General features: G+C 42.8%; 1 non-coding gene and 1 pseudogene across 1 annotated transcript; one reads left to right on the forward strand and one right to left on the reverse strand.

The window, feature by feature from the left end:
• Positions 1 to 1122: 1122 nt before the first annotated feature.
• LOC114498213 lies at positions 1123 to 1229 on the reverse strand. Its single transcript, XR_003684659.1, has one exon. It is a non-coding gene; the product is annotated as a U6 spliceosomal RNA (small nuclear RNA).
• Positions 1230 to 5886: 4657 nt separating this feature from the next.
• On the forward strand, positions 5887 to 7176 carry LOC114497932 (annotated as a pseudogene).
• Positions 7177 to 20976: the final 13800 nt, after the last annotated feature.

Here is a 20976-nt window from a genome sequence, read left to right on the forward strand (position 1 = left end):
GCTCTCTTGGTTCATCTCATCCTGAGGTCCCAGCACCAAGTCAAGCTGTTCTAAAGCTCCTTTCAAAATTGTTTTGCCAGTTGCATACTAGAGCTCATTTCATAGAGTTTTGGTAAGGAAAGGACTGCACTCGACACACAGATTTCTGTGTGTGTTGAGGGAGGGTGAGGGGAAACCATAAACACGTGTCTGTAGTCCAGTTTTTTTAGGACAACTTTTATTCATGTTTCCTTGAAATAAACTATAATGTTCAATTTCAAATCAGTTTCCAGAATTTCTCTAAGCATAGTGTGGAATTCTGCACCATCAATAAATGCTGAAAGGCTGTATTTCAAACTGAAGTTGATTGCAGATGCCACCCCACCCACCAAGAGCCTCTTTTTGATTCCCAAGAAAGGCTGGGATCAAGAATGGAATGGCTAATGCAGTAGTCCCCGCCTTTTCCACAGACCCCTCCCCCCCAGTGGCTGCCTGAAATCTGGAATAGTACCGAACCCACCAATACTATGGTTTTTCCTATACATATGCACCTGTGTTAATGTTCACCTTATGAACTGGACACAGTAAGAGATTAACAACAATAACTATTAACAAAAAGGAGCAGATGATACATTGTGTACGTGATGAGATGAATGAGATAAATGAGTCATTATTAAGAAAAATAAAAGTTGCTTGAACACGACAAGCACTGCCACACCGAGATAGTCAGTGTAGTGATGGAGACAGCAGCTAGGTGACTGTCGGGCAGGTAGCGTGTGCAGCATGGATACACTGGGCATAGGAATGACTCACATCCTGGGCAAGATGCAGCAGGATGGCTCGAGATTTCATCACATTCCTCTGAACAGTGTGTAATTGAAAACATATGAATTGTTTATTTCTGGAATTTTCCATTTAATATTTTTGCACTGTAGCTGACCATGGGTAATGGAAACAGCAGAAAGTGAGATTACAAATAAGGGGGGACTTCTGTATAGTCACATAATGAAGGATGCTAACTCAATTAAACACAGTCCAGCTAGATTAGTAAACTCTAAGTTAAAGGCATGAAAAATACTATCACACAAATATTTAATTGGTGGTGCACATGTGCCCAGAGTGGTTGGTGAGAGGAAGCTCAGTGAGACATGTCTCCGCTTCATGAATTTGCGTGTCATCCTTGCGCAGGGGCCATGCTCATCTTCTCTGTATCATTCCAGTTTCAGTGTAGGTGCTACTGAAGAGAGCACGAGATGTATTTCTGCCTTCAAGGAGCCCACAGGGGCATATGACACCTCGCAGTCAACTATAACCTAAACCAGAAAGATTCACTAGGATAAGCTTGAAAAGCTTTGTGGAGGGCATGGCAGTTGAGCCCCAAGAAGTGGTTTCAACAAGCAGAGATGGGGAGAATGTCATTCTTGAAAATGGGAATGATGCGGGTAAAGGCATAGAACAACTCATGCGGGAGCTCCCTCAGTGAAGAGAGGCCAGTCTACCGCATTAGATGCATTGGAACTGGCGAATAGGGGAGATAACTTTTGAAATATGGCTTAGGAGTCATATCTTACAGTATTTGAATACCTGCATGAAGAATTGTGGTCAGGAAGCAGCAGGGAGCCATGACAAAGTTTGGGCGAGGACATGGCATGATCTGATTAGTGTTTCAATGAGTGAGCATGATGGAGGACTCTTACTTTGTTCTTTGACCTTTCTTCTACAAAGAGGCACCTCCAAAACCAAAATTATTTTCTGGAGGGTGGGCCCCTTATAGTATAGGCTTTCCCTACTTGGTGAGTGCTCTAGAAACCCATCTGTATCAGTGGACTAGATAGTGTTGTTGTGAGAGGCTGAGTTTGGCTTAAGTGAATTTTCTTTGAAGACTCAACACATTTGCCCATTTCATGATGGGTGACTTACGAGTGCACCTTCCTACACCACTGAGTGTTCAGCAGTATGGGGCCCAAAACAACAAGACCCCCGTGCGCCACCCTCCCTATTCACCCGAGCAACATTTTTTTTGTTTGTTTCCCTGGATGAAAAAAGTCTTCAAAGGGAAATGTTTTGCTGATGCAGAAAAGGTGAAACAAAAAATGGCAGAAGCGCTAAAGGCATCAAAATCAACAAGTTCAAAAACAGTTTTGAGCAGTGGAAAACAATGTCTTGATATGTGTGTTGCACCAAATGGAGAGTACTTTGAAGGTGACTAAAGTTTAAATTTGTAAGAATACACAATTTTTTATAAATAAATTCCATTTTGGAGGGTCCCCTCTCTTTTCTAAACTTCACCTTTCTTATATTTTCTAAATTTTCTAAAATTAATATGTATAATCTTTGGTTATAAGGAAAAAATTTAAAAATGCTTTCACACTGGAGGGGTGGAATACAGTTCAGAATTGTTCTTAGTCACTTTGCATCTCTTGGATAAGTCTGGGCTTCAGTCTCTATTTGAATGAGAGGATTAGTTCAGATAAACTAAAATTCTTTACAACTCTAAGATGTCTTAGCACATTACTTGTGCCTTTCCTATTCCCGCCACACCAGGTACACACCTTGTCATAGCACCCACGATAAGGTAACTAGTTCTCAGTTCTGTGTCTGCCTCTCCGAAAAGGACTGCAGCGCCTTAGAGGAAGGAATAATCGTTTATCTCATCTATTTGTCAGGAGCATCCTGGTTTCAAGTGACAAATATATTACACAAACTGACTTAAGCTGAAAAAGATACAGAAATTATTATTAGTTCCTAGCATTTAAATCCAAGGGTAGATCCATTTCCAATGCAGCTGGATCTAGTACTCAAGCAATGGCACCCAGAATCTGTCCCTCTCAGCTCTGCTCTGTTTCTGCGGACCTCCTTGTCAGATCACTGACAGTCTCACATTCTCACAGCTTCAGCCTCCCTTTGGGGAGATGTTCATCTCCTCGATATTTCCACGGGAGTCCCAGATGGCTTTCCTTTTCGTCCCATGTGCCACACTGTGACCAAGAACTTAGAATATACCAAGTACCCCTCCAGTACCTATGCTTGGTGGTGGCCCTGGGTGACAGCGTGCAAGGCTAGCCTCTCCTGAGGGGACCAAATGACCCAAGAGTAGAGAGCGAGTGCTTTCCCAAAGGAGAATCAAGATGTTACCGGCAAAGGGGGAAATGGACCCCGGGCAAGGAAACACAACAGCTGTGCCTCTCTTCGCACCCCTGCGCCTTCTGCCGCACCTGCCATCACCTGAGTAAGGGCTCACCAAAGCTGGTGGAATGAATGAAGGATCTGCCCACAATAAACTTTTTTCTCCCACAGTAAAACTTAAATCTCATCCAATTCTGATCACCCAGGTATAATCCTGACTCCTGTTTTCTCTGACTATAAATTCGGGATCCCACAGTTCTTCAAATAATTGGCTTAACCTTAGCTACTCATAGAAATCTGACACTATTTTTGTGCAGTTATTCTCCTCTTCAGCCTTTATTACACATTCATTTTCTTAGAGTCAAGTGGAAATTTTTATCGGATTACTATAAAATGAGCATTGTAACTCTAAGTTCCAATCTAGGCACTGTCACTAACTGACTTATACTTTGTCTTTGAAAGACTGTTGAAGAAACATTTCTTTCACTAGTATGTGGGAAATCGTCCAACTTAAACATGGACTACTTTACTTAATGACTGCAAAACTCTTTTGCCAGAAAAGAAAAGAGGAGAAGAGAGAACAGGGAAGGGGAGGGGAAGGGAGGGGAGGAAAGACAAATAGCAAGAAATTGTATTACCACTTTGCTTTAATACAGGTAAGATACTGGTGGGGGGTTTTTGTTTGTTTTTTTTTAATTTCCTAGTGATTGGAATTTCATATTCTTTTCAAATTTAACACAAGCATGTGTAAAAAAATTCAAACTACAAAGGGACATACAGTGAAAAGCAAGTGTTCCTTCTATTCCTAATTCCCCTTCACAGAGGCAACCACTGCTAATAGGTGCACAATACAAACACAAATACAAGCCTATCTATATGTGCTTATCTCCATGGCTCCTTTTCCCCCTTTTACAAATGGTAAGATTTATGTTCTTGTTATGCTCCTTTTTTGTTTCTTGTTCACTTAATATACCTCAGGAGTTTCATATTAGAACCAGTACCTCCCCTGATCATTTTATTGACTGCATGGTATTATAATATAGGGATATACCATAATTTTCCTAGCCACTCCTTTACTGAGGGGCATTTAAGTTTTATAGTTTGTTGCCACTGCACCAGTTAGGGATTTCTGCTTCAGCAGATACAAGTTTTTGTCTTTTATTAAGAGGCATCACTGGGAAACATCCTAAAGAGTAAATAAAGATAAAAATAACAAAAAAGTCCAAAGACATGGTATTGGCAAGGTACCACTTTGCAAAGTTCTGAACACCTTATGTTTTCCCAGCAAATGGTACCTCTGTCCTCACGCTGTGTTCCTACCTACTCCTGTTGAATGATAAGAGGAGGGGTATAATGTTCTTGCCTTAAGTCATTACCAACCTTAATTTCTGGAACCATACTGTTCCCCAGAGCACACCCTGACACTTTACATCCAACAGATTGCACTGAACTGCTCTCTCAGCCACCCAGCTGACCTCTGGCATGCTGATCATGATTTGTGTACGGCACGATAGGCCTCATGGGGCAGACCTGGGCAGATTTCCAGAACAGTAGCTGTGCAAGAGTCATTGAAATGGAATCACCTCCAGAGTTCTGAACTCTCAACACACTGTTGTTGTCTTAGGAGGGGAAACTTGAGAGCTGCCCCCTTGAAACCCAAAAAGATTTGGGGGCTTTGACTTCTTCACAGTGGAGTCACATCATACACACATTTACCTGGCAAAAATTCTATCATGTGTCCTTAGAAAAAGAGAATTCAAATAATGCAAAGAATGGCCTACTAGTCTACCAGATGAGCATGCACCCAGAAGTGCCCGAAGGCACAGTAGCACCTGAAACCAGCAGCCCATGCCAGTTGAAAACTTTGGAAAAACTTGGAGTGACTGTAAGGGTTTGATCCAAAAAGTGAAGCCATTGTTCCTGGTGGCATGTATAAGAGAGGTGATAGAAGAAAGCGAGCAATTCATTAAGAATAATTAATGAAGAATTAAAGGACCCGTAAAATGATCTTCAGTGCAAATCACGACGAACCATGTACTGGAACTCTACTTGGTTTTGTACTTGAAGGATTTTCAAGGTTACTGTTGACTAGATATGAACTGCACCCTTAATGTGGTTGAACTTAAACCATGTTGGATATGAGCCCTCTGTATCTCATTTGAACTTCCCAGGGCTCGCAGAGGTAAAACAGCATGCCAAAATTCACAAGCCAGTCAATAAGTGGCAAGGCCAACATTCAAAACTATGTGGCCAGCAAGGCCTAAAGATGTCAGCTCTGCTCTTCAGTGCGTCCTCACTTAAAATCCCGCTGCCTGTATAACCGGGAGAATGAGAATGGCTCTGGGGTGACTGACCTACTGGGCTTACCCAGAACTAAAGGGTTTCCCTAGACTTCCACCTTTAAAATTAGGACTGTCCTAGGCAAATTGTGGTGGCCCATTACACTATTTGGGATTTGAAAGACTCTGAGTCACATGATATGACCATCCTATTTCACTGGTCTGTCTATTTGAAATGCTTCCTCTGATATTCTGTGACTGGACCTTGTTTTGCCTTGAAAGTTAGGATGGGGCCTTTGGGTAAAGTAAGTTTACTAGATCAAGGAGAAGTCCATTGGCAATGGACTTTCAGCTCTCTACTTAGTACTGAATTCTTGAGCTGTATCAAAATCAATACTTTGACAGGGAGCAGGGGTGGAGCTCTGTCCCAGGGAGGTCTAGGAACGCTGGCTTGTGCACTGTCTCAGCTTCCCTTTCTGTCGCTGCCACCACTGCCCCAGGCATGTTGTGCAACTGCACCAGCACCATGGCGGTGGTGGTGCCACTCAGTACCAGCAAGACCAACACCAAGAAGCAGCATTTCATGCTCCAGAAAGTGAAGCTATTCTGGGCAAGCGAGCTGATCCTCAGCGTCCTGATGGGGATGGTGAACCACACAATCAATGAGTTGAGCAATGTCCCTGTTGTGCTAATGCCGGATGACTTCAAAGCATACAGCAAGATCAAGGTGGACTACCATCTCTTCAATAAGGAGAACCTCCCCCAGCCACTTTAAGGTTAAGGAGTAGTGCCCCCTGGTGTTTCTAAATCTTTGGGAAATGTTTGGGATTGACCATCAGGATTTCCAGAATTCAGTGACAGGCAGTGCCCACATCAATAGTGACAGCCAGGGCCGACGTGGCCCACGTTTCCTCGCCACTTCTGCCCAGCGCTTTGTCATCAAGGCCGTGTCAAGTGACGATGTGGCTGAGATGCACAACATCTTAAAGAAGTACTGCCAGGTATGTTCATCGTGGAGTGCCACGGCAACACCCTTCTGCCACATTTCCTGGGCCTGCACCGCCTGAGCGTGGATGGTGTGGAAACCTACATGGTGGTCACCAGGAACGTGTTCAGCCAATGGCTCCCTGAGCACCACAAGTATGACCGCAAGGGCTCTCCTGTTGCCAGAGAAGTGAGTGACAAGGAGAAGGCCAAGGGCTTACCAACATTTAAAGACAATGACTTACTCAACAAAGGGCAGAAGTCACACATAGGAGAGGAGAGTAAAAAGAACTTTCTGGAAAAACTGAAACGGCATGTAGAGTTTCTGGCCCAGCTGAAGGTCATGGACTATAGTCTGCTGGTGGGCATCCACGACGTGGACCAGGCGGAGCAGGAGGACACGGAGGTGGAAGCGTGCACAGAGAACGAGGAGCGCGAGAACGACGGCGTGGGCCGCAGCCTGCCCTGCTCCCAGGGCACACCTCCGCACGGCCGGGCAACCCCCTCCCCCCGCCCCCCCGCCGCCCCCCGCCGCTTTCCTCAGCTCTTTGGTCCCGGGAATTTGATCCCTCTGTTGATGTTTATGCCATGAAAAGCCATGAAAGTGCCGCCAAGAAGGAGGTCTACTGCATGGCCATCATTGATATCCTCATACCACGTGATACGAAGAAGAAAGCCGCACATGCTGCCAAAATAGTGAAACACGGGCAGGGGCGGGGGCTGGGGCCCGGGGGCCGAGATCTCGCCTGTGAACCCTGAGCAGTACTCCAAACGCTTCAATGAATTCATGTCCAGCATCCTGACGTAGCGGCCTTCTCACTTCAGCCAGAGCCGGGGAATCAAATGCGGGGTTGGGGACTGGACCATGGCAAGGGCATATTTGGGCTAGAGGGGAGGGGTGGGAGCAGAGTGGGGCGGGAGGGCTTTAGCAGTGCGACTGCACCGGTGACGCTGAGACGGGCTCTGGGGGAGGGGGTGTGCAGTGTGCACACGTGCTCACAGGATGTAGCCTCACCTCCTGCTACCTTTGATTTTTCATCCCTTTGACGGAGGGCTTTCTTTATGGTACCTTGTAGACTTTTAAAATACCTTGGAGCTACAGGTGACTGTGGGTTTATTTGAGTTTTTCTGAGTTGCTCCAGGTCTGCTCCTTATAATGATGAATGTCATGCCCTACCCACTTTTCCCATTTCTGCCCGGAGTTCCCTGGTCACAGGGCACCCTGCAGACCCCACCAAGGAAGGGTCCTCTCAGAGCCAAGTGCTCTGACACCAGGGGAGAGGAGGCCAGACACCTCAGTCCTGCTGGGTTAACTTTTTAATTTCATGAAGCATTGTGCACAACTCCCTTCACACCTTTCCTCCTCGGGTCCCAGGGATCCCTTCTTCTGAATGCTGCCCTCCTGCTGGGACACTCCAGCTCAACATTAGTCATCTCGGAGCAGAATCACAGAGCTCAGAGGGGAGCGTGCTCATCCTCACTGGATGGTGAGGGGTGGGGGTTGATGCTGCACTCTGGATGGCGGGTTCTCAGAGAACCCTGTGAGCATTGCTCAAGCCCCTGGACTGTCTTGACCCCTGGAGTTCCGATGTCTTCTCTTTAAGGCCTGCCTCCCGCTTTGTCAAGAAGAACTAGAAAGCACTCTTGTGCTTGAATGGTTTTGTTCCCTTGGAGAAATCCCAGAAGCCGAGGCTGATGAGTATCAAATGAGGGCTCATACCCTCCATCCGTTTACTTCCTTCTGACCTTCTCCCAGGCACTCTCACTTGTAGGCGAACTTCCAGCTGGGGGCACATCTCCAGGCACCTGGAGTGCTCCTCGCAAAGATTCCTTTTCGAGCCACCATGTAGGTGATCTGATGCCTTGTGCTTATCTTTTGTCACCTGGACGTTACACCAGCTGGGACTGAAGCCTCCTACCTTGGAGTATGGCGCCCATGCCTGAGATTGTTTCTGGATCATATGAGGGTGTGACCCAGGAAGTCCACTTTGGAGGTTTGAAGTAGGATTGGACCTGAGCCCAGCCTCAGGGCTGTTTTTCCTTGATGCCCCTTCTAGACTTTTAGCACATCCACCACCCACAGGCTTCCTCAGGAGTGGCTTCCTGCAGCTTTCTTCAGGATCTCCGCCCACCTTCTGAGCCTGGCTGTCCCCGCCTCAGAATTGAATGAATTGAGGGTTATTCTGTAAAGACATCTAAGCAGTCTGGTCTGGCTAGGAGAGATAACAGCCTTGCGTCGGGGGAGATACATTCCTTTATCTTCTCAACCCCTCACCAGGGACTGGGGATTTAGGATGAGATGCCATAAAACCCCACAGATGCAAGGAGAGTTTGTGGGAGCGTTTTGAATGAATGGATTGGTTTCCTATGTCTCCCTCCAAACCCAGTCAAACTCAGCTTCTGGAGCAAGAACCAGCGTGGTCTCTGTGCATGACTTGTAGCATTTTGGTCAGGAAGGAGAGGAGACACTATTTTCAGACCCCTGTGGTTGCTGGGACCCTTCTGGAAGAGGCGGATGGTTCAGAAAACTGCCCTTGCCCCAAGAAGGGGCCACAGGTAGCTCAGAACAACAGCAGTAAGACCATGAGGTGACTTGGGGAAGGACTTGAAACTGAGTGGCTCATGGAGGAAACAAACTTGACTTAGGAAGGGATTACGTGGGAATAATGCTTGGATGTGATTTCCCCACCTTCTAATCAAGAATGATAACTTGGATCTTCTCATAGGCTCAGCATCTTCAAAGGTTGGCAGGTGTCCTCTGGTGATACGTGGCCCCCGTGGCCCCATGGCTCCCACCGGCTTCCTGCGTTTGGTCTGCTGATCACGTTGTCATAACATGTCTGAGTAACCCAGTCCTATCAGCTAAACACGAGCTACCCGGCATCTAACTTCTTTAACTGAGTTTAGTGTTTTGGGTTTTTTTCTTTTTACATTGTTTACATTTTGAGAGGTAGCGTCTTGTTTCAAATGCTCTTTTGTGTTTCTGACGGTGTTGTTGATTGGGTCAGAATAGTTGAGCTGAGGTTTGGTGAATTTTAGATTTTTATTATGGGTGAGCCCGTTGTTCATGCTGTAAGTTTGAAGTACTCCCATTTAAAAATACAGAAATATCTTTGGTTCATAATAACCCTGGCTGGGTTCCATCAAAACTCTGTTTATACATACCAAAATTTGACTTTCATATTTCATATAACATATGAGATATGCTGTTATTCTTCTTTTGAATATTTTAAGCCATTTGAAAATATAAAAACCATTTTTAGCCCTAGCCAGTATAACTCAATGGGTTGGAGCATTGTCTCATAAACAGAAGGGTTAAGGGTTCAACTCCTGGTCAGGGCACATACCTGGGTTGTGGGTTTGGTCCCCTGTCAGGGTACATTTGAGAGACAATCAATGTTTCTCTCTCACATTGATGTTTCTCTCCCTCTCCCTCTCCTTCCTTCCCTTCCTGTCTCTCTCTAAAATCAATAAGCATGTCCTTGGGTAAGGATAAAAAATAAAATAAACAAGCTATTCCCAGACTGGGCTAGGCCATATTTTGTTGATTTTTGGCCTAAATTTAAGATAGTAAATGTTCATAATGAAGATTAAAATTCAAAATGAGTCATGTCTGTGGTTGCTACATTGTGAATAGCACTGAGAAAGACAGAGAGAGAGAGGGAAAATATTCTTCTGCTCTTCAAAAGCTATTATTCGGCAAAGAAGCCGCTCATGTTACTGATAAACAAGTGAAGTTCCAGCACATGCGGTGCTGAAGCTGAAAGGACTTTACTTTACACGTCTAATTTGAATAATTTTACTATAGATCACATGTCAGATCTAATGATAATAAATTTATTGGGAAAATAATGAACAGATTAAGATGTGATCCCATTTGGCAAATCATGCTTGAATTACACCTGTAAGTTGGCTATGAATCCAAGAATTTGGCAAAAATCAAGAAGCAAACATTATGTGAGAGTCAATTGCCTCTGTGGAATTTACTAGAGAAAGTATGGGTATTTGATATTGCTTATAAATTGTGGCCTCCTGCTTGAAGGCATGGGCCTCAGTTCACCCCCATTCATTCCCAAGTCTGTGCAGGACATGGTAGGAAGTTAAAGGCAACAATAATTGGTGAAAACTCCTAATGCTAGTGAGGAAAGTACTGAAGTTTTAGTGGGGCTGAAAGTATGGGCAGAGAGCTTCTGGGATGCTCAGTCCATCAACAAGCACCAGCCCTTGGAGAGATGAACTATTGCACAAACTTCTTCACATCTTCTAGTGGAATTTGGTGAGTTTCACAATCAAAGGCTTATTTCCCAAGCTGCCCCAACCTAGAACCTAAGGAAAACCTGAACCAAGTCTCTTGGTGCAGTGCCACAGAAATGACAATGACATTGGGCAGACAGTTTCCCAAGGTGCTTATTGTGTTTTGCGGGGCTGATGTGAAAGGACATCTTCCTGGTAAACCAGAGTTTCTAATCTGAGGAGTGCCCTCCCTAATGGGGTCAGAAAGCACTTGGGTTCCTTTGAGAGGCACACTGGTAGGACATTGTGTCCCAGCAGCTCTACTGGCCCAGCACCAAGTGCCCTTCGCTCCCTGCTCGCACAAATCCAACACAATCCTGACACAGCTTTTGTAGGTCTCTCTGCTTCTGCAGCGCCTGTGCTTCTGCTGTCTCCCTCGAAGCTCTGCTTACTCCTGGATGCCACTGCCTCATGACAGCTGATGAATAGCTTTTCTGGGTTTGTCATTTTTCAGCTTCTGCTGCCAATACTGAGTTCCTTTCTGTCTCACATTTAAATTGCCTCCTTCTCCAGGTGTGGAACACTTGCCTGGCCCTCTTCACAGCAATCCGTACTGGGCTGGTGAAAAGACCTGGTTCTGGAGGTGCAGAAACAGCAGCCCTGAAGCTTCCATGTTGTCTTTCCCGCTGCCTTCAGGTGTGGGCGAGCAAAGCTCAGGGTGGTCCTTAGGCTCTCTCACCACTCACAGCAAAACTGATTCTGACTCCTAATATCTTCTTGTCAAAAAATGGACACATGCTTTTTAATCATCCCCTTGCCCCTTTTGTCTCTTTCTACCTCTTCTTTTCCTCTTAGACTCCAACTAAAATAAAATAGGACCCTTCCCAAGAAGGGTGATAGCATGGAATATTGCTAGTGACACAGTTTATTATTTTTTTATTTTGAAATAAATTTAGAGTTACAGAAAAATTACAGAAGTAGTACAGGTAGTTCCTGTATACTTCTCACCCACCCTCCCTTAGGTTACTATCTTATGTAACTATGGTACACCTATCAAAACTAAGAAACTATTGACTTCATTAAAATTCCATTAGTTTTTAGACTGATGTCTTTTTTGTGTCACACGTTTCAATCAAGGATCCCACAATTCATTTAGTTGCCATGGCTGTATTAGTGTTCAGTGCTGCATGCAAATGACCACACACTTAGAGGCTCAAAACAACCCATGTTTATTATCTCACTGGAGTCATGAAGCTGGGTCCTCTGCTTCCGGTCTCGCAGGCTACAATGAAGGTGGCCTCTGGGTCCCCATCTGGAGGTTCAACGGGGAAAGGATCCTTTCTTAAGCTCCCTCAGGTTGTTAGCAGAATTAATTGATCTCTTTGGGGTTGTAGTATTCGTGACATCTTACATCTTCAAAGCCCAAAAAGGAGAGAGACTGTATTGCAAGACAGAGACTACATTTTTATGTAATCACATGGACACGGTCAGAATCACAGACCTCCCACCGCTTTTACCACATTTCATTGGTTAGAAACCAGTCACAGGCCCACACTCAGGTGGAGGGGATTACACAAAGGTGTGCATATCAGAAGGGGGAGCCATGAGGGCCACCTTAAAGTCTGTCTGCGGCATCTCCTTAGTCACCTTCAGTCTGTGACAGTTCCTCAGATGGTCCTTGTCTTTCATGACCTTGACTCTTTCAAAAAGTACTGATCAGTTATTTTGTAGAATATTCTCAATTGGGTGTATTGAATGTTTCCTCATTTTTAGAGTAAGGTATGCATTTTGGAGGGGATTGGAATAAAGAACCACCAACTTTGAGAATCCTTCAAAATGCACAAAAGTCCCCCAGACTTACTGTAGCTCACCTACTACTCCATCTTCTCTAGTTAACCCTCTTTTCTGCAAACCTCAGCATTCGAATTAAGAAAAAAGAGTGGTTTCGAAGTTGAAGGGTTTTTTTATACTTATGCACGTCATAAAAATATTTTATTGTTTTAAAATTGTGTATGTACCAAATTTCTGGTGTTTTATTGATGAAATCGATTTTCTCTTGAGGGGTGATGAGAGAAGGCCTAGCCTGTGAACCCTGACACCATATATAATATTGTGTTTGTTCAAAACTATTCAAAGTTGTAAATAGCTGAATAATAAGGAAAATGTGGCATGGAATGTATTAGTAGATTGGGAACTTTCTAAGGTGAGTCTTTGAGCAGGAAAACAAACCTGAGGGTTATTCCTGAAAGCAGCAAAGCAGGTCCTGTGCTTTTGACTATGAAAATAAAGAATTCCTCAGGTAAAGTCATACTCTGAGCCCACTACTCCACTATTGATCTCATTTTGCCAGCACAGTGGGGGAACCAATCCTTGACTTCCCATTAGGCCACACCACTGACCTTTACAAACCAGAGTTGGAGCTTGAAGCTGGAAGGGGACATTGAACACACATTTCTCAGAGCGGAGTTAGTTAAAGGTCAGGCCTACATTAACTTTAGAGTTATGGCTATAGATTAAATGTACATGATACCCCGGTTTGCTAGATGTTTGGTTTTTTTTTGTCATGATGACTAAAAAATCAGAATTTCATTAGCAGTTAACATTGACTCTGTGCTGAAGAAATAGATTTTGGATATTATGCAGAGCCAAGAGCTCTATGTTCAGTGTTCTTTGTAGATAAAGGAAACATGTTCCTTTTGAAGGCTAGAACAAACCAAAATGAAAACAAAATAATCCGACATATTGACATTATTTTGCAGAATAGCACAACTCTATAAAAGTCACCATTAGCAATCCCATTGACAACCTAATTAAATAATTGGATGTAAATTATCATGATGACAGGTGGAGCATGAGTAAAATAAACAGATGTCATTTGTCATAAAATAATGTAAAAAATAAAATAGGCAAAATTGAAGCACAGTTGGAAGAAGCAGAAACATTTCACATGGAAAATCACTGAAGCCATATATCAAAGGAAGCATAGCTCTACAATAAACTGTTGTTTAATGTAAAATGCAGTACATAATACAGGCTACAACAATTGGTAACCCTGAAGCTAGTTGAGAGTTACTTTCATGATAAACTTGGAAATTTCGCCCATTTTTCATATTTTGGAGCACCTTTAAATTTGGGGGAACTCAAGTTAGTTCTGTTTTATACCTTTAAAGTGTGAAATAAGCCTAGAGATATAACAAAAATTTCCATCACTCTTGAAGTCATGAACTATAATAAATGTAAAAGTAATTCTAAATTATCATGCTCAATTCAACTGAGTCCAGCAGATCTATTGAGTATTGCTTGGTACCCTGTGGGAACTCCACACATATTCCTTCATGCAATTTTTACAGTGGTCCAAAAGAGTGATTATTCAATAAGTCAGGCCTATTTTGTTCCCAACGGAGGCTACTCAACTCAAATTATCTTAGTCAAAATAAGCAGGTGTATTTGTGGCAAGACAGTTGCAATAACTCACAGAAGCACCAGACAAGCCTTAGGAAGAAGGTAGTTCTGGGAAGTTTGACACAGAGACTAAGAATTTGACAACACTAGGTCTCCTCCCCAGCTCTTTGTCACTCTCTAAATCTCCACATGGGAGGAGATGTGGCCGCTAGCATCTCTGGGTTTACATACAATGCTAGCACTTCCTAACTGAGAAGGGGAGGTCCTGGGGCTGCTCTGGGGCTGTGCTCAGCCCGGGTCCCCTGCTCACCCTTAAGGTACAGAAGAAGGGAACTGCTAGACAAATAAAGAGGTATGAGCCTATGTCTTCTGACCCCAAGCCCAGGATTCTTTTGGTGTGTCCTGTACATAGCTCTTCCATGGAGTTGGCCCACCACTGTATCATAGCCCAGAGAGCTGGTAAAAGGCTATTTCAAGTAAAAGCCCTGCACAGGCTGATAGTCTTAGAAGCAACTTGGCCCCCCTCAGAAGGACCACTCCACCAGCCTCTGATTCCACAGCCTCTCGGGGTCACTGTTCTCACAGTGTCATCTGAATTGCATCTGGGGCGAGGAAGAAGAGATGTGATTTTATTACCTTAAATAAATACCTAAGTTTTTAAAACTGAATACATTGATCCATAGCATTCTTCTAAAACAAGAATGACAGAAGGGAGGAAGGGTAGGAAATTCGATTTATGCTTTCATAGGAGTTACTTTACATTAAAAGGCTAATAAAGATAACATGCGCTAGAGAAGAAACTTAATGGTTATATCCATTACTCCCCAATTAATGTATAATTTATTTCTTAATAATTTAATAGAATTTATTTCTTAATAATTTAATAGAAAACATGTTTAATAGAAAACAGTTTTAGGGGGCAAGGTAGGCAGCTTAATAAAATAATTCAGGAATTAGTCTGGAAGAGCAAATGGGCACAAAAGTTCCAAGTTGTAATCTGTAATTGGACTGCTTCTCATAGGGGCTCACTGCTTCTCATGGGAGTCACAAGGATTTATTATGATTTGTTTACTAACAATTACTAGGGGAGACCCCTGCCAGCCAAGATTATGCACATGGAGGAAGTGTCACAAACCAATAGAAAAATGGATAAATTATTCAATAAATAATGTTAGAAAAAATGGTGTGAACAACAATATTTTTTAAGTATTGACTGATTTTCATACCTAATATTTTCCCCTCCTGATCCTCTACAATCAAACAAGACCATTCTGGGCACAGGATACAAAGTAGAAAATATAACTAGAGTCTTCTGGATTTAAAGCCTAAAGCCCATATAAAAAAGAAAGAACTCTGAATAAACGAAACATTGGGGAAGAAAAGTACCAAGGCCTAATTAAAAACCTTCCACCAGAGTTAGAGCTAAGTGGTCTCACAGAGGAATTTCAAGGGTGGGATTCAGGAATGTGTGTTTTAACCAGCATCCCCGGGGAATTTCTGCACAGTGCAATGGGAGAACCCGTGGGCTAGAACAGGCTCCCCACCTGGTTGCAGAGTAGAATCACTCCAGTGGTGTGTAGTGTGGGAGGCAGGGAGGGAAGCCCAGGCAGCTGAATTTTCTATTCAAGCTTCCAGTTGTGATTTTAATGACTAGTCAGAGTTGGGAACTTCTGATAAAATCTATGTTCTTGCCCATTAACCATGTAAAACATTTTATTCATAATGTGGGTGATTTTTTTAAAGGTTTTATTTAATTATTTTTAGAGAGAGGGGAAGGGAAAGAGAGAGAGAGGGAGAGAAATGTCAGTGTGTGGTTGCCATTCATACACCCTGCACTGGGGACCTGGCTCACAACCCAGGCATGTGCCCTGACTGGGAACCAAACGGGTGGTCCTTTGGTTCCCAGGCCCGCACTCAGTCCACTGAGCTACACCAGCCAGGGCATGATTTTTAAGAATATGATCCAGAGGTGGTTGTCTCCCCAATACACCTAATTTCCTTATTTCCTATACCAAATTAAAAGGTTGGGTGAGTTTGAAGGTCTGTATCTAAGGCAGTCATTGGCAGAATGTGGTCCCTGGACCAGCAGCCTCAGCATCACCTGGGAATTTGTTAGAAATGTGAATTAGGTGTCCTACCCTAGACCTCTGCATAAGGGATTCTGGGGTGGAGGAGGGTTAGCAATCTGCAATTTAACAGGTTGTGTTGATGATCCCTCTCTTTTGAGAACCAATGAATCTCTTCAACAGAAACTTTAAAAACTACCGATACCTGGGACACATCCCCAGATTTTGATTTAATTAGCCAGGTGTGTGTTTCTTAAATTCTTAACTAAAAGTGAAGAAGAGAAAAACATGTGTGGAGGGGTTTAAATGCAGAAAAGACGGTGTTTAAAAAATAGGTGGATTTTAAGGTTCAAATGTAAGTTTGTTTTAGCAGTGCAGATAACAATTTCAGCCAATATTATGATTTTTATTATAATGGGACTATTGTCTCATTTATCTTTAGGACACTGAGATTACCCCTATGATTATTATATTTCTAGTATTTGATGGTTGAAAAAATATTTTAAGATTAGAAAATTAATTTTATTAACATTTTAAATGATTATGCATTTTATTCTTTTCTGATGCACCTAATACATTTGCAAAATAGTAATATGTATGTAGAAATATTGCTTTTCCAAAAAATGCTTAGTTTCCATGAAAACTCTCTTGCCATACTTTCAGGATGCCTCAGGCCCATTAGGGATTTTATACTTTTATCTAAAAGAGATGGAAAGAGAGAGAGAGAGACAGACAGACAGACAGACAGAGAAATTACACTGATTTTTTTAACTGCTTATCATTCTATGATATGACTGCCCAAATTTATAAAATGCTTTCAGAAGGTTTGGGACCCACTAATAAATTAAATGATGCCCAACATATTATATCTAACTTTTTTTTTGCTGATTTACCATCAATTTATGGTACTATGGTATTCTCTAAAAATTATTATATTAATTTATGATGTCACCAGATACCTCAGTTATGTTGAAAAGAAAGCACTGACACTTCAACCCCATATAAATTATTCCTAGATGGAATATTTCTGTCCTGCATTAAAGACAAATTTCTCTAATTGTAACTCTAATTTCTCTGAAAATATCATGTTTTGTGTTATTTTCCCAACTTTAGGCCAGATACCACAATGTCCACTTCTTTCTTTTCTTCTTCCTTCCTTTTCTCCTTCCTTCTTTACTTCCTATAAAATGTCTCAAAGTCTACCTAAGTTTCGTTCAATATTTTTCTAATAATTTAAAGCCTCTAGGTGACTTGGATTAAGTTATCTTCCACTTTACTAGACATCTGTTAAAAGAACCTGTTGAAGGCTGAAAATTCAGGCAATTAATTGACTGAAGTAAATGATTTGCCTGACACTAAACGAATGTAACTTGTTTTCACTGAGGTTTGTTGAATTTTGGAATGAATTTCCCTAAATATCCTAATTGTTTCTACTTTGAAAAATGTGTATGTATACTAATAATCGCACTTCTTTTTAAACTAATACAAACAGTAGACCAAAACTTTGGGCTAGCTTCCATCGAAGAAGAGGGAAATGAGCATCACTTCTGCCTGGGAGTGTGGGCTTTTCCTCTGGCTGCCTGAGTTCCGCAGCAGCCTCGTGGTGATCAGGCCAGTGTTGCTATGCAGCCTGGAAGTCGGCAGCTTTTCTCTGCTCTGCTTGAGTCTCTAGTGACAGGCTGGGACAATTCTGGAAGGTGGCACAGGGAAGGGCAGGGTAGGAGATGAATGCTTCATGTAGCCAAGAACAGCAGCCCAGACAGCCTGAGCCATCAGTGTGGTGACAGATCACTCTCCTATCTTTAATCATTGAAACTCAGGTTCAGTTATCACCACCCACTGGAATCTCTTCATAGTCCAGCAGCTATTGCCTTTGTGTGCATGCGCTTTCCCTATTACTTTAAGTATCTCTTTATTCAGGCACTTACCGCATTCCCTGGGGATTATTTGTGTACATATTTACCTGTCTCACCAGACATGGACACGTTGGACATGGGAAGTGTCCCGAAATGACTAATGAACAAATGGAAGGCCAGTCACACGGCTGATGCACTCTGAAGAGCACAAGGAAGAGAGCAAACAAAATCACAGAGCTTCCTGATTATAGACAACACGCCCTGTATTACGACCTCCCCGACTTCTGTTGTGTCTCCTAAACTCAGCGATACAGATACTTATAATTTTCTGAATATACCAGCTTATTTCATGCGGCTCTCTGCCTTTAAATTTTTGAATTCACATACACCCCACTTAAGGGAGGGGAGGGCTGGCAAAGCCTATCCTTTCAAGTCTCAGTTCATGTATCATCCTCTTCCTCAAGAAAGGCTGACATCCTTCTCCATTCTCCCTCATTCCAAAGTTCAAGTGATTACACCGATGGACTACATGTGCCTCCTCTGTGCTCTCACAATATTGTTTCTTTTAACTGACTAGATTAACCTATGCTCTCCATTCCTTCTGGAAAATATAATGACTGATGCCCACAGCAGACTGAATGTTCTTTGACATCAGGACGCACTGGAATGCCCACATACTTCTGCAACACCCACTCCCCAAACTGGATGGTTACCCAGACTCATTGTGTTTGTTCCCAAAATTATCTATGCTGATTGTACCTGTTAGTGGTATTAAGTCATTCGGTAAATGTGACTTAAGTAGATAGCATATAAGTGAGGAGAAAAATAAGAGCTGTGTTTTCTATGGAAACAGATGGATCTTTTGGAACTATAAGCTCCTAAAAACTGTGCTGTTGGATGAGGTATAGGCAAGACAACGGACAAAGATGGGGCAGGGGTATGTAAAAATCTTGACTCTCCTCTCAGATTATATAAGTGCTCTTAATCTTTAACTCCACCTTATAAAATCCCAAACTGGAAATCATTGAAGATGGCTTACCAGGGTGGTTTTTGGAACTCCCACCAGCATATCCATACTATAATAGAAGTCCTTAGCCCTATGTCAATGATTAGTGATGTGCATGTGTTTTAAGTCAAAATAAAATGTCATTTTTCCCTGTCCAAGTCATGTGCTGTATTAAAATAATTGGGGTGAGGGTAAGGCAACAGAGTCTGTCTCCATTACTAGATCGTGAGTTTCTTGCAAACGGTGACCACATCTGGCTGATGTTGGTAGTACTGTGCCTGGAAAGAGTGTTTGGATCCAAGCGGACTTTCTTTAAGGGCTTCCTGACCTGAGGGAACTGAATGAACTTATTTTTGTACAGGGGGTTTCAACCATTAAGTCTCTATGCCTCATAACCACTAGCGAGTAATGTAGCTGTATTTCTTTAAAATGGTTATCCAGGGGCAGTGCCACTAAACAAGTTCCCCTAAAATGGGATGATTTCCCCTGACCCAAATGGGTGGGAGAACCTGTGGCATAAACATCTCACCAACACTGTCATTCTTTGTGCATTAATTTCCCTTGTTTATTTGAGTGAGGCGACTGATTCCATCTTTTCTAAACAGTAAAAGGACCACATTATAATCACTACCTCATTAAGTTAATTATTAAAGCCCAGTCAGTTTCTGGAAATAAGAAAATAAAAATTAAAAAAAGAAAACCTCATGCAAATGTTGTGAGTAGTCTCAAGGATTATGAATCGGTACAATCAGTGCAGACCGCAGTGTTTTACAGGGGCGTCTCAGAGGGAACTGAGGAAAACACGGGGAGTGTGTCCATGTGAAAGGACAGTCCTCAGCCCTCCCTCCTTGCCGCTGAACGAGTCTTCCCCCACTTCTGATGGGCTGCAATGGTAAACTCCAAACATTAAGCTGCTAGTTGCTCATATCTTTTCAAAAGGAATGTTCTCTCTTAGGGTCATGAGATGAAAAAGAATTCGAAACATTCCCTTTAAGAGAAAAACCCTGGGTGAGTAAAAAAGAATGATTGTTTGACTTTTCAGCGAGTTGCCATGCTGCATTACAACTAAACTGATGATGTATGACGTTAGAGGATCTTAAACAACCCACAGCTGGGGTCTCAGGGCGCACAGGCCTTCTATTTCACGAGCCTTTGGAAGGAGTAAAAGAATATCTGTTCCAAAGTGCTATTTGAGAATTAATCAGATCTAAAACAAGATAAACAGTCTAATTTACAATTATGATGGGGTCTTGAAACAGTTGACCTAGAGGCTGAGTGATGGCCGGCACAGAGCATTTGGGGGGTCAGCTGGCCTGGGCTTGAGTCTCAACTTCGCCCAACTGGTGACGAGGTTCAGATTACCTCCCTCTCTCAGCACCCATGTTCCACTGCCCATCCAGAACATACAGGGAAGCAGCCCTAGGGATTTGCCTTTGACTTTCTTCTGTTTCAAGAACATGAGTTTCTTTAAAGGGCAATGTGAAAAAAAATACAATTATGCAAATTGCTATTTCTCCGTCTGCACTTTTTCTCTTAGGGCAGGATCTGGCAGGTCCAAGATATGGTTGAAACTGATACAAAAGTTTTTTTCCCAATGAAGTTAGAATGGGATATTACTGTTTAAACCACATAAATTCAAAATGTACTAGTTTAGTGTGCAATACAGAAATTCAAACCCAGTATTTGCCCTCTAGCTGCTCATCGTTGAAGGGAGCAGTGGCAGCTTATTCAAAATGAGTAAGAAAAATAAATATACTGACATTTCAACACTGTATAAACATGTAGGCTCCCTTTTAAGATTTTGACTCCTGATTTATTTTTCTTTTCCATCTTTCCATGGAGAAGGGCAGTCAATGAATACTCGCATCTCCGTGTGTCTGTCTCTAAAGCTGGCAGTCGTCCAGAAACACAATTAGGAAAGGAAGAAAAGTTCCATCCCTCCTGCCTTTAGAGTACAACTTCTCAGCCCTTTCACAGAAGACCAGAGTTGGAATGAGCAGTGTGGCTCTTGTGCACCTTCGTGGTGCTTTTCCTCCCACCCTCCT

This window comes from Phyllostomus discolor, chromosome 5, assembly GCF_004126475.2.
Source record: "Phyllostomus discolor isolate MPI-MPIP mPhyDis1 chromosome 5, mPhyDis1.pri.v3, whole genome shotgun sequence".
Classification (NCBI taxonomy): Eukaryota; Metazoa; Chordata; class Mammalia; order Chiroptera; family Phyllostomidae; genus Phyllostomus; species Phyllostomus discolor.